General features: G+C 54.4%; 1 protein-coding gene and 2 long non-coding RNA genes across 3 annotated transcripts in view; 2 read left to right on the plus strand and 1 right to left on the minus strand.

Moving 5' to 3' along the window:
* The first annotated feature begins 1,298 nt into the window (after positions 1 to 1,298).
* Positions 1,299 to 4,283, plus strand: LOC140637150 (uncharacterized). The gene is made up of 3 exons (XR_012034400.1): positions 1,299 to 1,468; positions 1,610 to 1,720; positions 3,996 to 4,283. It is a non-coding gene; the product is annotated as an uncharacterized lncRNA (long non-coding RNA).
* Positions 4,284 to 4,641: 358 nt separating this feature from the next.
* FKBP5 (FKBP prolyl isomerase 5) overlaps positions 4,642 to 14,830 on the plus strand; it is a 136,683-nt gene continuing 126,494 nt past the window's right edge. The window contains exon 1 of the mRNA XM_072833296.1: positions 4,642 to 5,881. The gene's annotated coding sequence lies outside the window, so the exon portion shown is untranslated. The remainder of the gene's footprint in view (positions 5,882 to 14,830) is intronic.
* LOC140637151 (uncharacterized) lies at positions 8,849 to 14,673 on the minus strand. Its single transcript, XR_012034402.1, has 3 exons — positions 14,603 to 14,673; positions 10,392 to 10,468; positions 8,849 to 8,951 (listed from the first exon to the last, which is right to left on the minus strand). It is a non-coding gene; the product is annotated as an uncharacterized lncRNA (long non-coding RNA).

Below are 14,830 nucleotides of genomic sequence, written 5' to 3' on the forward strand. Positions count from 1 at the left end.
CCCAGACTACTGGGCTCTGGTAATGAGTGTTTCAGCCTAGTTAATTAGAAAAGCTCTTGGAGGGGCTACTGTGCAAGACACAGTGTTAGACCATTTCGGTGGGTGACTCTGGAGAGGACCGGAGCTTGTATGGACAGGGGAAGCCAAGGGGAATCAGCCTACTCTACAATGAAAAGCTCACTGCAGACCCATGGGCTTGGGTTTGGGCAAACTCCATAATCCGGGCCTCAGTTTCCTCCTCCGGAATACGGGTCTACGGAAACTTACCTACTACCAGGAAGTGCTGTTGTCAGACTGAATGAGAGAACGTATGTTGTGACTCTCGGTGAACAGGGGGCAAAGCCTACGTGCGAGTTGCCCCCCCACCCGCGTCAGAAAGCCAGAAATAGGGAGGCGAGACGCTGGGGGTGCCGCCCGCGCCCCGCCGCGGACCCCACATCGCCGAGACCGTCCCGCCCCAGCTGGCGCTTACCCCGGCCCAGGCACCAGATCGGGGGCCTCACGGCAGCTCGTTACTCCAGAGAAAGCGTGGGCACCGCGAGAAACGCGGCGAAAGCGCCGGGAGCGGCGCCCCCAGAGGAGGAGGGCCGCGGAGGGGGGCGGAGGCCGCGCCTGTCCCCGCCCCGGGCCCCCCAGCAGCCCCCCCGGACTACCTCCTCCCCAGGCGCGCATCCGGCGGCGGGCACAGGATGTTCTTTCGCTCCCGTCCCCCCGCCCCCCGCCCCCGCTCTCACTTTCCCTTCGCTCCCTCCCCCCACTCCCGCCGCGCCCGCCGCCGGCACCTAGTTTAACTCCTTGTCTCCCGTGCTCCGCGGCTCCGCGGCGCCCCCCGGGCTCCCGCCCTCCCGCCTGCCCCCAGGACGCGCAGCGCGCCCCAGGGCTGCCCGGCTAGGGCGGGATCCCTTGGCCCGTCGGTGGGGAAGGGACGGAGAGGGATCCCGGGGGCTGAGGCCGGCATCTCCGGACCCCCGCTAGCTCGCTGGCGCCGGGTGGGCTGGCGGGGGGCTGGCCGCCCCCGAGCGAACCCCTGGCCCGCGGGGGATGGCCGGGCCGGAGCCGGGCGGTAGGGTCCAGGACCCCAACCTCATCCGCTCCCCCGGTCGGAGAGGAAGGGGCCAGGGGCTCCCGGAGAGGATGGAGAGGCCACGCCCCTCGCGCCTACGTCACTGTTTCCACGGCAACGAAGGGCGGGGAACCGGGCTGGAGGAGAGATCTTAGAGAAAGGAGGCTCCAGGCTCCGGGCTCCGGGCTCCGGGCGGGGCCGGGGCCGGGGGTGGGGGTGGGGAGGCGGCGGGGGCGGGCTTTTCAATCTGCGGCTTCACTCGCTGCTGCTGCTGCTGCGAGAACTGAGGGAGGATCGGCTCTGTTCATTCAACAAACGTTCATTGAGCTTGAGCTCTGCTCGGCTCCCTGCTTAGGCGCGGGGTTCTGGTGGCTCGGGATCCGAACCCTGTCCTCACTCGTTATTGTGAGTTAGGGTAGCCTGGCCTTGCGCCCCGGGTCACGTCTGTAGAACCGGTGTAATGATTAATAGTGTCCTTTTTCACGCTCAAGTGTTCCAGTGGGTGGGTGGGTGGGGCTAGTTAAGGAAATCTGTCCCCCAATGCAGGGAAGAATTCCAACCAAACAAGGAAGAAGACGAGCCGTCGTCTGATCACTATGCAAAGGCACTTTCTTGGCCCTTTGTAGTCTCTCTGACCTTTGCCCCTCATTCTGCAAGGTAAGTATCACCAGCAACTTCCACAGATGAACAAACAGGCTCAGAGAGGTTGAGAGACTTGCCCAAGGCCAAACAGCTAAGTATTGGAATCCAGATTCAGGTTTATACAGCCTCCAGAGTTGCAGTGTCCTATCCCACGCTTCCTTCTCAAAAGAAGTAGATTATATTAAATAAATAAATGAAAGATAACTATCCCTGACATAAAGGAGCTTATAATCTATGGAGTTGAAAAAATTACAGGACATAACTAAGCAATAAAATAGATTAGAGATTGAAGGCAGATCATAAGGCTCAGAGAGAAGTTGACCAAATGATCAAAGTTGGGTGGACATTATCAGAGCCTTCCTGCAGGAGGTATTTTGAAGTGCTGAGGCCAAGATCACCAGGAGTGTGTGTGTGTGTGTGTGTGTGTGTGTGTATGAAATGCAGTGCCAAGAAAGAGAACAATCTAAGGACATCAGGGACCAGAGCTAGGCAAGCTGGAATCTCCCAATTGTGAAAAGATCCCTCTGTAAACCCACAGTCACCAACTGTACCCACTCACCTTTTAGCCTTCCACCCTCCTCAGTGGTTTTATGTGTCTTAGGGAAGCAGAGATTCCCAACAGGCAGCTGCACTCATTCCACTCTGCACTCAAGGTCTCTGCAGTTGGCATTTGGCACAGATTCATTGATGTTAACTTGAGTATCAGCTTCTCCCTTCCCCACCCGACTCAGAAGATTTGGTAGATTAAAAAATAGTCACTCTTCAAAACAAAAGGGCCTGAGCCCTGAGTACCAGGAACCAATAGGCTCTATGGGAATGGGGAGACTGAGTCGAGAGAGAAAAATGAGAAAACAGCACACCAAGTGGATTGATCCCTTGACTAACATTTGCTGCCCTTCTGCTATGTACCAGGCCCAGGGCTAGGCTCTGTGATCTAGGCACACCACGAATGAGCCCAGGTCCCTTCATACGGAACACACAGGTTAGAAGTCGGTATACCCAGTACACCCGGTTGAGGAGTCTGAAGCTAAAAGCATACAACATAAACAGCATCTGAGAAAAACTATCCAGGAAAAACCTATGTAGGAGAAAGGAAAAACATAGGTCAGAAAGGACAGTGTGGCAGAGGCTGTGGGAATTTGAGCCAAAGGTGGAACCTATGGGGATAGAGAGGAAGAGGTGAATGAGAAAAATAAAGAACAATACATCTTGTAATAAAAGCAACAAAGGGAGGAATTTGGTAGTCGGTCAGATACGGGATGGCGAAGGAGAGAAAATAGTTAAAAATTAACCCATCTTCCCGGTGAGTGTGGGGGATGGGAGAGTCACAGTGGGCAGTGGGGAAGAGCTGGTGTGAGACAGGAGGACAAGTTCAGTCACTTCCAGGTCATGTGAGGGCAGATGTTCTGTAGGTGACTGGACTTGGAGACAGGGGAGTCCAGAAGGGCAGTGGGCTGCCTTGTCAGAGTGTCCCTGTCACAATAGATATGCAGACAGGTTCAGAACAATTACTGACCTGGGATACCACAGACAGATTTCATTCATCAGATAGAAGCTTGGAGTTGATGACAGTTAAGTTACCTTCTGGTTGGGACATTCGGTGAACACTGGCTGGGTGAGCACATTTGTGGGAAATAGGACTGTATGTGTGGGAAGGGGATCCATGGCCCAGGCCTGCATTGGCATCCATCTCCTCAGAGGGTGCCAGAGATGCCATCAGATGGCCCAGGGGCATGGGGCCCAGGTGAGGCACTTCAGCTGCCTGGGGTCCCTCCCCCAGCCCCACCCTCCAAGGCCCTGGAGCTCAGGCCTATGCTGGCTGCCAGGGCCTTTCCTGGAACTCAGCAGAGGACCGAGCCCCTCCCTGCCAGCCCTGGCACACTCCAGGCACAGCGTGTCCCCTGGGGCACCTTGCAGACACCCCAGGAGGCTAGGGTGTGGGACAGGTCTCCGCCTCCAGGAAAAGTCCTGCCCTGGGCTGTCATCCTCATAGTGGCCCCACCAGGACAGCAGGCACAGAGGAGGAAGAAGCTTTGTGGCTGGATGGCAGGATTCATGAGTCTTTGTTGTGGCTTTGGGTGGGAGGGTGGGTAAGGCAGAAAAGCAAGGTCTCAGGCTTCAAAGCACCTCCCCACCTGCTTCTCCCTCCCTCTGAGGAAATCTTCAGGGGCCTGGTGGTTTTGAAGGGAGGGGACAGGAAGAGACTCTAAACTCTGGGTCAGCCGAGGACAGAGGTGGGGGACATCTTCTTGCCCTATATCCCACTTCTCTCAGCATCCTTTTCCTGCAGCGCTTCACCACCCCAGAACAGATTTCTACCTCCATCTGCAGCGATGAGTTACATCCCACACACCAAGACCTCCGGAGGCCTCCCAGGATGGTGGGCTTTGGGGGAAACTGGGACTTGTACACAGAAGCTGCAGGCCGGGCCACACCTGGCGGGTGGCAGGCGGAGAGCGCAGCGCCCCTCCCGGTGGGGATGGGGCCGAGCCTGCTCCGCCGGGCTGGGGGCCGTGAGACACCGGAACGCAGGGGCGAGAGGGCAGAGGGATGCGCAAACGCGCCACGTGGAGGTCCCGCGCGGCAGGCAGGGGCGGGAGCCCGGGAGCCGGCCGCGCGCCCGCCCTCCCCCCGCCCCCCCGCCCGCCCCCCGCTCGAGGGAGCCTCCGAGAGTCGGGTCGTCGCTGACCGCAGGCTGCAAGAGCGGTTGATCTGGTGAGCGAGCACACCCACTTACCCAGCTGCTGAGTCAGGCTGTTCTCGCTCCCCGCTCGCCCGCCCGCTCGGGACATTGTGTTCCAGCCCCGGCGCGCTGGCACCGGGCCCAGGCGCTCACACCAGCCTCCTCGCCCTGTTTGTGCTCGCGGCTTGCGCTCGGCGCGCAGCCTCCCCGCCGCCGCAGCCCTGAGAGCGCGCGCTGGAGCCCGGCCAGGGGCGGCCGGGGGCCGGTGCCGAGCCCCGGAGACGCGCGCCGGGCCGGGGGCGGGGGGTTCCTCGCCGCCTCTAGCCCGGGCTCCGGGCTGCCAGCACCCAGACGTCTCCATCCCCCACCTGAGCCCGCAGTGGAATCCCGGGCGTGTGCGGGACCCGAGCACAGTTGGGAGGGGTGCAGGTGTTCGTAGCTCCTCGAGGGAGAAGCAGCCACCCCGGCCGCCACCCGAGCCCCAGAAGCGCACGGTCCGGTCTGGAGGAGGATCGCCGAGCGCGTCAGCCCCACACTTGGAAGACCCGGGATGCAGTCACGTGACAACGGAAGCCCGCTGGAGGGGGCCTATTCGAGCGATTCCCCCGGAGGAGCCCCTCCTCGTGCCCCGGACCCCCTTCCCCAACGGCGCCTCGCACCATCCTGGAGGCTCCAGGGATTCCCAGGGGCTGGCGAACCGAGCCCAGCCCTCTGGGATAGCTGGGGAAACCCCTGGCCAGACGCCAGGAGTACGAAGGGCCGAGCAGTGGACTGCCGGGTGGAGAAGACGACCCCACACTGGAGCCTGACCCCTCCCTTTGTTCCAGCCCCAAACCCGGATTTATTCAGAACCACGTTTTCTCTTTACCCATCCGTCTACAGAAAGACGTCACTGAGTGCAGTTCCTGAAGGTTCCACTGCTTCCAAACCAAGGAGGGGACAAAGAACTTATCTGAGCACCTACCACATGGAAGGCTCTGTTGGGTCCTGCTAAGGATGTCATTAGAAAGTTGAAGACAATTGCTAAAGTCCTTTCATCTCCCACCTGCAACCTCCACAGTGTGCTGTGCCATTTCTCCTGCCAGGAGTGCCCATCCTCCGCATACCCATCTCTTAAGCTCCAACTCATAAAAGCCTGCTTGAAACAGCGCCAGCCAAATCTGATTCCTCTCCCTTCTGAATGCCCAGCACATTCAGTCTGTACCTTTCTCGCAGCACAGCGTGTGGCCTGTCTCATATTCTAGTGATCTGTTTACTAATCCAGCTCTTCTAACCAGATTAAAAAGTCCTTGAGGCAGAAACAAAGTCTGCCTCTTTGAGGCCTCCGCCATCACTTGAGCTCATCCCCCACAGGCCCAGCTTGGCACTGGATTTGATGTTCAGTAAATGTTGGGTGTATTGAAATGATTTCCTGCCCTTGGGCAGTTTGCAGACCAGTTGAAGAGACAAACAGACAGCTCGTGAGGTTAAATAATAACCCAAGCCAGCAGGTGGTGAGTACCAAACGTTGAGTTATAGGGACTCAGGAAGGAGGTGGTGATATGGGAGAAAGATCCCAGGAGGTTCTAGGCCTTGAGCTGTGTGTGTGGAGGAGGAGAGAGGAGGTGTGGAGGTGACTCATTCTGGTTGACATCACCACCAAGCAGCCTCCATGCTAGCCTCTTTACATGCATTATCTCTAATATTTAGGTGGAGGAGGAGGGTAGGTTTGGAAGGAGTGGAGGGGATGGTGCCCAAGCCAGACCTGCCCAGAGCTAACCAGAGCGTAGAGGCAGCCTTGGATCTGGGCTCCCCACCCTCAGTTCCCGGGCACTGCCTGTTCCCTGGCCTGCCACGCCTGCACAGTACACCCAAGAGAGCTGCCCGGCACTGCCCAGCTCTGGATGCACTCTGGTCCCACCCTGGTGAACGACTGGCTGTGTGATCTTGGGCAAGGCACTTCCTTCCCTGCACCTCACTGCCATCTGTACCTCCCTTGCAAAGCTCTGTTAGTGCCCAAGCCATGCTTGCCATTTCCCTCATGGTACCTGGGCTGCTGTGGCTGCCTACACTGCCCTCCCCCCAGCCTCCTCTCTCTCCCCCACTCACTGCTCCCTCCCAGTCTGGAGCTGCTGAGAGGAACACTGGGTACAGAGTGTGAGCAGGGATAGTAGGTTTCCTGTGGTTGCAAAAGGAACATCGGGACTTTCCCTGCGGTGCCCGAGCTGTGGGAGAAGTGGGGGAGGAGGAGGCAGGGCCAACCTCGAAGGAACCTCTGCTCTCTTCCCTCCCCTTCACAGTGCTCCCAACTCTCCAAAAGGCTGGTACAGTTTGTTACGCTGGGGCCGGAATGTACCGTGTGTTTCATATGGCCTCTGTCCAGTCCTACACTGGCCGCTGTATATTTATACTTCCTTCTTCAGCTGTGGCATCCTGCTGTCAGGCAATCACCCCTGCTCTCATCTGCCCACCTCCCACCTGGGCCCTGCACCACCCCCCAGTCAGTCCTTGGGTTCCAAATTCTTGTGGGAGTGTGGGGTGGGAGGAGAAAAGTTGGATTCCAAAAGATAAAAAACCCCAGTTCCCTTTCTCTCTCTCATCACCCAGCCCTGCAACAGCCTCCAAGGTCATGGACCCTCCAGTTTGGGTCTGCTGGTTCTCTGGGCCCATGAGGTCCATCCTTGACACTCTTGTTTCCCCAAGTACTTTAGAAATATTCTTGAGCCTGGCTGGACAAGTGAGCTGAAGGCTCTATTTATGTTGCCTCCCCCAAAGCTTGGCAGACCTGTTAGTCCGTGATCCTCCCCCATCAGTCCCAGAGAACATGGCAGACATGGGGCCATGTCTGGGGGGGGAAGAATCAGACCCCCTTCCCCTCTAGGAATCACACAATCCTAATGGAAGCTGCAAGATGGAACTTGACACTTGGTGACTTACTGATTTTTCTGAGTCATGACCAGCTTAACCTCCTCAAAGTGGCTTTAGTGTTCAGAGAGTGATCTGGCCTTCCTCCCCCGGGAGCTTGTGACATTATTATTCACAATAATAGCTAATATCAATTGCTACCAGGGACCAAGTGTTGGGCTCAGGCCTTTGTACACACAAGCTCATTTATTATTCATGATTCTGGGAGGTGGATGCTGTTGTTAGCCTCCTTTGTCACTTAAGGAAACTGAGGCTCAGAGAAGTGACAGAGCTGGGATGCACATTAAACTCTACTATCAGTGCCAGCCTTTCTAAATAATCTGCCAGATTGCTCAGATCAGGTACTTAAATTGTAAGTCCTCCATTTCTCAGGCCTCAGGGTCTTCTTCCCTTCTTCCTCAAATGATTCCAGGAACGCTGCCTCCTTGGAGTGCATGCATGCTTCGAGGTATAATCTGATAGCCAGAAAACTGTCTTCAGCCCATTTGACAGGCTGAAACATAGAGGCCCCAGAGAACACTCAGTCAGTGTTGGAGCTCAATGGTCGGGCTTGCTGGCCAAGGCATCCTCGGTTGTCTCTCAGCCAGCTGGCATGCCTGCGGCCACTCACCCTCTCAGCAGGAATTAACTTTGCCTTGCTGTATTGATCCGGCATCAAATAAAAAAAAACAGAGGCTGAGTCTCTGAACTTGGGTCTATCTGTGGTACTCAGTGACATGAAGGCACAGCCTCTCTTAGGACCTGGGCACAGCAGGACTTTGGGAGAAATCACTATCGTTAATGTCAGTCCCTGGCCTTTGTATCAGCCCATGTGCATTTCACTTACACGTCCTAACTCAGTATGACCCTAACGTTCCTTTCCAGGAGAACAGTACTCACTTTCCTGATGGGAAAACTGAGGCAAGAAACACTAAGTTGCTCACCCAAGGGCAAGAAGCTAGGTTTGTGGCTGTGATATCTTGGGTGCTGTGTTTCATAACACAGGGCCTCTTCTGAGCTAAGAGAGGAAGAGTTTCCTAAGATGTCCCAAAATCTCGTGACCTGTGGCCTTTCACCCAGCCCTCCCACCCTAGGAGGGGACCACAGCACCACACTGCCCACACCACCCTTATCTACCCCCGGAGGCTGAAGCAAGGGCACCAGACATCCTGTAGCGAGTCAGCCTGTTCCAGTCTCTGGCTTCCTGTCTTCTGCAGCTCTCATGGGCACATTCTGTCCCCTCTGAGTCCAGTTCTTCCTCTTTCATCCTTCTCTGTCTTTGCTCACTGAGAGCCCTGTTTATATGCCTCCATCCATCCGTATTTTTTTTTTTTTTCCTGCTGTTTATGTGTTCATTTTCCTGGGAAGTGTCCTGGGGCCCCCTCTGACACCGACTTGTTTCCAAGGATGCATCTTCCATTCCTACTTCCCACCTGCATGCCTCACCTTGCCCCCAGCTTCTGCCAATGTCAGATTGCTGAGGTTCACGCATTCACTGGGTACTTAATGAGCACCTACTGTGTGCTCCAGGACTTCTGTTAATTCGTGGGGACCCAAAGTCTAAAAGCTGTGCTGGGGCATCTTATTAATCACCTACTGTATGCACCAGACACCGCGCTTCATCCTGGGGGTGCCAAACCTGGTCACTGCCCTCAAGAGATCTCTAGGCTACTTGAGAGACTGTAAAACAAACAAACAAACAAACAAAAAAACAAATCATAAGAGTGCCCTGGAAAGTTGGGGACTGGATGTGGCCAGAGGAGTCAGGGAGGGCTCCTCTGAGGAGGCTAATCTTCAAGTCTGAGAGGAGCTAGCCAGGCAGAGCCAGGGTGCAGAGTGTTCCAGGTAGAAGGAGTAGTGTCTATAAAGGTACAGTGACATGAAGCAGCCTGTGTTCTCCAGTAGGCACTTTGAGTTGTTTGGTCTGGCCTGGACATGGAGTACAGGTTGGAGAACCCAGGGAGATGAGGCCAGAGGCAGGCAGGCCCAGATGGTACAGAACCTCATGTTCCAGCAAAAGGGTTGACCTTTATCCTGGAGCAGCCGGAAGCCCAAGCATGGCTCTGTGCAGCCTGGGAGCTTCAGGGCTGGGCATGGGCCAGGCCCAAAGCCCTCTCTCAAGCCCTCATTAACCCACATTTACTGCCCTTTGGCTTAGTGAAGCCTGTGACAGAAAATAATAAACTGGAAAATAATGCGTTTTTAAAGCATGATCATGCACTCATTCATAAATATTTAGGAACCTCTGATTTGGCCAGGTGCTGCTTTGAGCATTGGGAATGGGTCCTTAAACCCTACAGAGATCCTAGTGCTCAAGAAACTTACATCCTGGACAGTTGGAGAGGGAGGATAGGCCATAAACAAAACAAATAAATTAGCAAGATAATTTCAGAACAATGCTTGAAAAACAAGAACGATGCTGCTAAGGGTAATGGGTTAGTCAGGGAAGCCTGGTCTAAAGAAAGACCTGAGACCAAGATGACAAAAACAAACCAGTATGTGAACATCTGGGGCTGAGGGTTCCAGGCATAGGTTACAGCACATGCAAAGGCCCTGAGGCAGTAAGGAGCTTGGAGTTTTCCAAGTTTAGAAAAAATGCTGCATTTGAATTCATTACAGCAGTTCTATGCAAGGATTATTGTACCTATTTTGTAGAGATGGAGACCGAGGCTCAGAATGGTCAAGTTTCTTGGCCAAAATCATAACTGGTAGTGAAAATTTTGACTCTAAAGCCACTGCTGGTTTGTTTTTGGTGTGTGTGTGTGTGTGTGTGTGTGTGTGTGTGTGTGTGTTTTCCTACCAAAGTATCAAGTATAGCAACCATGTATCCCTAAATTATCTGGGAAGGTCCAATTTCTAAAAATTTGTCTCATCGATTCTCTGGACATTCTCTGTCCAAATCATAACTTTGAGCCCTGTCTCTTCCACCTACTACCAGTGGGATCCTAGGACAAGCACTTCATCATCGTCTCAGTGTCATCATCTGTAAATAGGTAGAGTAATAATTCTGATAACACAGGCTCGCTGAGAGATTAAATAAGATAATCCATGTAAGACAGTGCAATGCCTGGAACATGACACACATTCATTTCATTCAATTCACGATAGTTTTATTGTTACCTTGGGAGAACTGAGGTCACCTGCAGGATGATCCTGTCACCATGTGAAGCCTCTGCTGCATGAGACAGCCAGGGGAGCTGTTGGGGGAGAGAGAGCAGGAGAGGGCGGCCGGGGGTGCCTCTTGCCTGTGCTCAGCCACTTACTCCTCAAGCTGGGATCCCACACTGACACATCTTGAACTTCCCGTTTCCAGGGAAATTCCTCACCACTGGACCGCACCCGCCCTTGAGGACCTCCCTATGTCTTAGGGCAGAGCAAAAGCTAGACAGAGCTGGGGACTGTGAAGTGACAAACTTCAGCCCTGTGTGTGCCAGGAACTCCCAAGGGGCAGGCGCCACCCTGCAGGAGGACAGGGGCCCCTGAGGGAGCTGGGTGTGGGGTTCTGGGTCAGAGCTCTTCTCAGAGGTGGTGGGGACCCCGCAGAGTACATGACTCTTGCCCTGCAGCCTACACAGTTTGGTTATCAGGACAGAGACCCCTCCCCACCCATCTCCAACCTTCCCCAGCTTCCTGCTCTGCTGGAAGGCCCTGTCACCACACATACACATTCTCTCTCTCTCTCTCACCCCCCTCGCAGGCACCCCCTGAGAGGACCAGCTGCAGCTGGGAGGTGGGGGCTGGGAGAGCACTGCCAGGGTTCTCAGATCCCTAGCCTCTGTCTACCACCCCTCCCTCACCCCCAACTGCTGAGCTGCTTCTAGGTTTAAAGCAAAACATGATTCTGTCCTTCCTGCTGCTCAGTGGCAGCAGCACTGCCTGGGATTATTTTTAGCATGGATGCAGGGAAGGCACATTTCTCCTTGACTTTCACTGGGGACATCCCCCACCCCCCAGCCAAGACTTGGCCTGGGGAGGCCAGGACGGAAACCCCCCTCCCAAAAAGGGGAAATGGGTGTGTTTTCGTTCCTTCAGCTCACCAGAACAGGAGTTGTAGTCAAGCTTGGGGTTGCACTGATGGGAAATTCTAGGTTCCAAAGCCCATGGGTTCCACCCCATCTCTGTCTCTGTGTCCCCTTAAATCTGGGGAGCAGGAAGTGCATGGTGTTTGCAGCCAAGATGCCCAGTCTTTGGTGTTGGGGTCCAAGGGGAGATTACAGCCAGCACTGTGGACTACAAGGGGCACCAGGCATTCTGCGTGGTGTTTACATGGGTGCTTGCTTTATAATTCATTAAACTGAGCATGACTGTTCTATATGTTTCTCTGTACGTGTGTCTTTTATTTGATTTCATTTTTTAAGATTTTATTTATTTATTTATTTATTTGACAGAAAGAGAACACAAGCAGGGGAACTGACAGGCAGAGGCAGAGGGAGAAGGCCACTCCCTACAGAGCAGGGAGCCCAATACAGGACTCTGTCCCAGGACCCTGGGATCAGGACCTGGGCCAAAGGCAGACGCTTCACCAACTGAGCTACCCAGACACCCTATATGTGTCTTTTAATTTTTAAAAATAAATTTAAAAGTAGGTTCCATGTCCACCGTGGAGCTCGAACTCACTACCCTGAGATCAAGAGTCCCATGCTCTACTAAGCTAGCCAGGCACCTCAACTACGTATGTCTTTTAGATGGTAACATTACTTTATTGAGGTATAGTCTACACACAGCAATAGCACACATCTTAAGTTTACAGCTTCATGAATTTTGACAAGTGTATATATATCTGTGCAGCCATCATCTAAATCAAGATTTTGAACATTTTCTGCACCCCTATATTCCCTGGTACCCCCTCCTAGTCAGTCCCTATCCCTGGGGGCAACCTCAATCTGATTTCTACACCATAGGTTAGTTTTGTGTATGAGCACAGATTCATGCTTTACAAGCTTAAAAGAAATACAGCTGCTATCGTAGAAAAGGGAAGTGGAAAATAAAATCTTTAACATGAAAAGGGGGCCTCAAAGGGTGCCTGGGTGGCTCAGTCAGATAAGTTGTCTGCCTTCAGCTCAGGTCATGATCTCAGGGTCCTGGGATTGAGTCCCCGCAAGGCACTGGGCTCCTTACTCAGTGGGGAGTCCGCTTCTCCCTTTCCTTATGTCCCCCCCACTCCCCAGCTTGTGCTCAGGGGCTCGCTCTCTTTCTCTCAAATAATAAATATTTAAAACAAAAAGGAAAAAAAAAAGGAAAAAGACCTCAAAATAGGAGCGTTATTTCAATTTGAAAAAACAAAAACAAAAACAAAAACTAAGGAATCACTGGCATGGGAAATGGGAGATTCCAGGCCCAGTCCAGCCTCCCAGGATTGGAACAGGAGGTCTGGGGACGCTTCTAGGAGCAGAGAGGCAGTGAGTGGAGAGAGCAGGGGTGAGGAAGAGGCCTACCAGGGCTCCTCTTGGGTCCATCCACCCCCCTGTTCTGTGTGAGGTCCCTGCCCCTCCTCCAACCCCCTCACCACAGCAGTTTTCTGCAAGGCCAAGGCTACTAGGAAGGGCGCTCTCAAGGGCATCCGCCCAGAGACAGGGAGAAGTCAAGGCCTCTGTACAGCTAGGATATTTATCTCTCCTGCCCTCCCTTTCAAGGTCTTTTCGATTTGAGGCCTCCTTCACCCTATGCCCTGCCTGGGGAGAGGCTGAGGTTCTCAAGGTAGGGTGGTACCAGAGTCATGGAGCTCAACGTTCCTTCTTTTTTAAAAAAAAAAAAAAAAGATTTTATTGATTTGAGAGAGAAAGAGCACAGAGGAACAAGGAGAGGGACAAGGAGATTTCACTGAGCCCAGGACACTGAGATCATGACCTGAGCCAAGGGAGGATGTTTTATGGACTGAGCCACCCAGGCGCCCATCATAGTTCCTTCTTTCCTTCATTTAAAAACACTGATTTGGGGCTCCTGGGTGGCTCAGTTGGTGAAGCATCTGCCTTTGGCTCAGGTCATGATCTGAGAGTCCCTGGATTGAGCCCCACATTGGGCTACACCCCCCCCTCCCCGTTCATGCTCTCTCTCCCTCTCAAGTAAATCTTTAGGGTGGCCCCGGTGGCTCAGCAGTTTAGCGCTGCTTTCAGCCTAGGGCGTGATCCTGGAGACCCAGGATGGAGTCCCAGAGTCCCACGTCAGGCTCCCTGCATGGAGCCTGCTTCTCCCTCTGCCTGTGTCTATGCCTCTCTCTCTCTCTCTCTGTGTCTCATGAATAAATAAAATCTTAAAAAAAAACTTTAATAAATAAAAATGAAAACACTTATTTGAATGCCTCCATGACACTGTAGCTTCTGCTTCCCACTAAAGAAAGAAGGATGACGAAGACAAACATTAGCTCACAGGGAGTGAAAGGCAGCATTCCCAGGTGATGCCAGGCCTTCCACTGCCTTCGTGCTGGAAATGTGGGGTTCAGAGAGGCAAAGTGACTTGTGCCAGGTAGTGAGCCGCTAACAGAGGGAGGCAAAGAACAGGAACCCTTGACTCTGGCCTCCCTCCTGCGGGTGAGAAAGCTGAAGGAAGCAAAATCAACAGCCTGATTCCCTGGCTTTCTTCCCCGCAGGCTTTCTGGAGTAGCAGAAAGAGCACTGACCTGGAAGTCAGGAGACCTCATTTCTGCTTCTAGGTCTTAGAAGCACTTCCTCTCTCTAGGCCCGGGTTTTCTCCCATGGCCAGGAGGAAGGCAGCCTCCAGAGGAGTTTTAGGTTTCCTTCAGCTCCGCTTTCTCAAGTACACTCTGCATTTCCCCACCTCAGTGCCTTCCCTCGTTCCTCTGCCTCCTGCAATGCCCCCTTCCCTTCCCTTCTCTCCTCCCCACATTCTCCCAGGCATCTATGACCTAATTCACCGCTGCCCCCTGAGGCCCCCACAGCACTGGGGATCTACTGAGTGGTGTCCCCTTATGTCTCCACTGCCAGAACAGAGCCTCCCTCATTCTGCAGCCCTCCTGTCCTACGGCAGGGCCGCCGAGGCCCTGCTGGGAAGGTAGCTGGCGGTGAGGGTGGGAGTGGGGATATGGGTGTGTGTGTGTGTGAATTCTTGCTCCCCACTTCTGCGTGCCCCTTTCAACTTTCCGAGATTGAGCTCTTCCTGCTGGGCAGGCCAGCCCAACCCGGGGCATCAAAGTGGGGCATTTGGGACAAAGGTGACCCCGCTGGGAGGCGATCCCAGGAAGGATGAGGACAGCTAGGGCCTGCCCCACCTCAGCTGTCCCGTCCTCCTTCACAAACACCTGGGAAGAAATCCTCCCTCACAACAAACATGTGGCTCCTGTTCACACAACCACACCCAAACCCACTCCTACCTACCTGCCCACAGACAGACCGGCACCTCGGCGAAACACGTACCCTCCTGCTTCCTCCGCCCCCGGCCCCGCCTCTGGCACGGGCGCAAGCGCACAGTCACTGCACATGCGCACACGGGTGCACATGGGCGCACGCGGACACCTGGGTGGGTCCCTGGGGGGTCCACGTGGGTGCACACGTGGGTATTAGGAGTGAACGCGGGCCGTGCGCCTCGGGCGCGCACACTCCCAC

The sequence above is a fragment of the Canis lupus genome, chromosome 7 (assembly GCF_048164855.1).
Source record: "Canis lupus baileyi chromosome 7, mCanLup2.hap1, whole genome shotgun sequence".
Classification (NCBI taxonomy): Eukaryota; Metazoa; Chordata; class Mammalia; order Carnivora; family Canidae; genus Canis; species Canis lupus.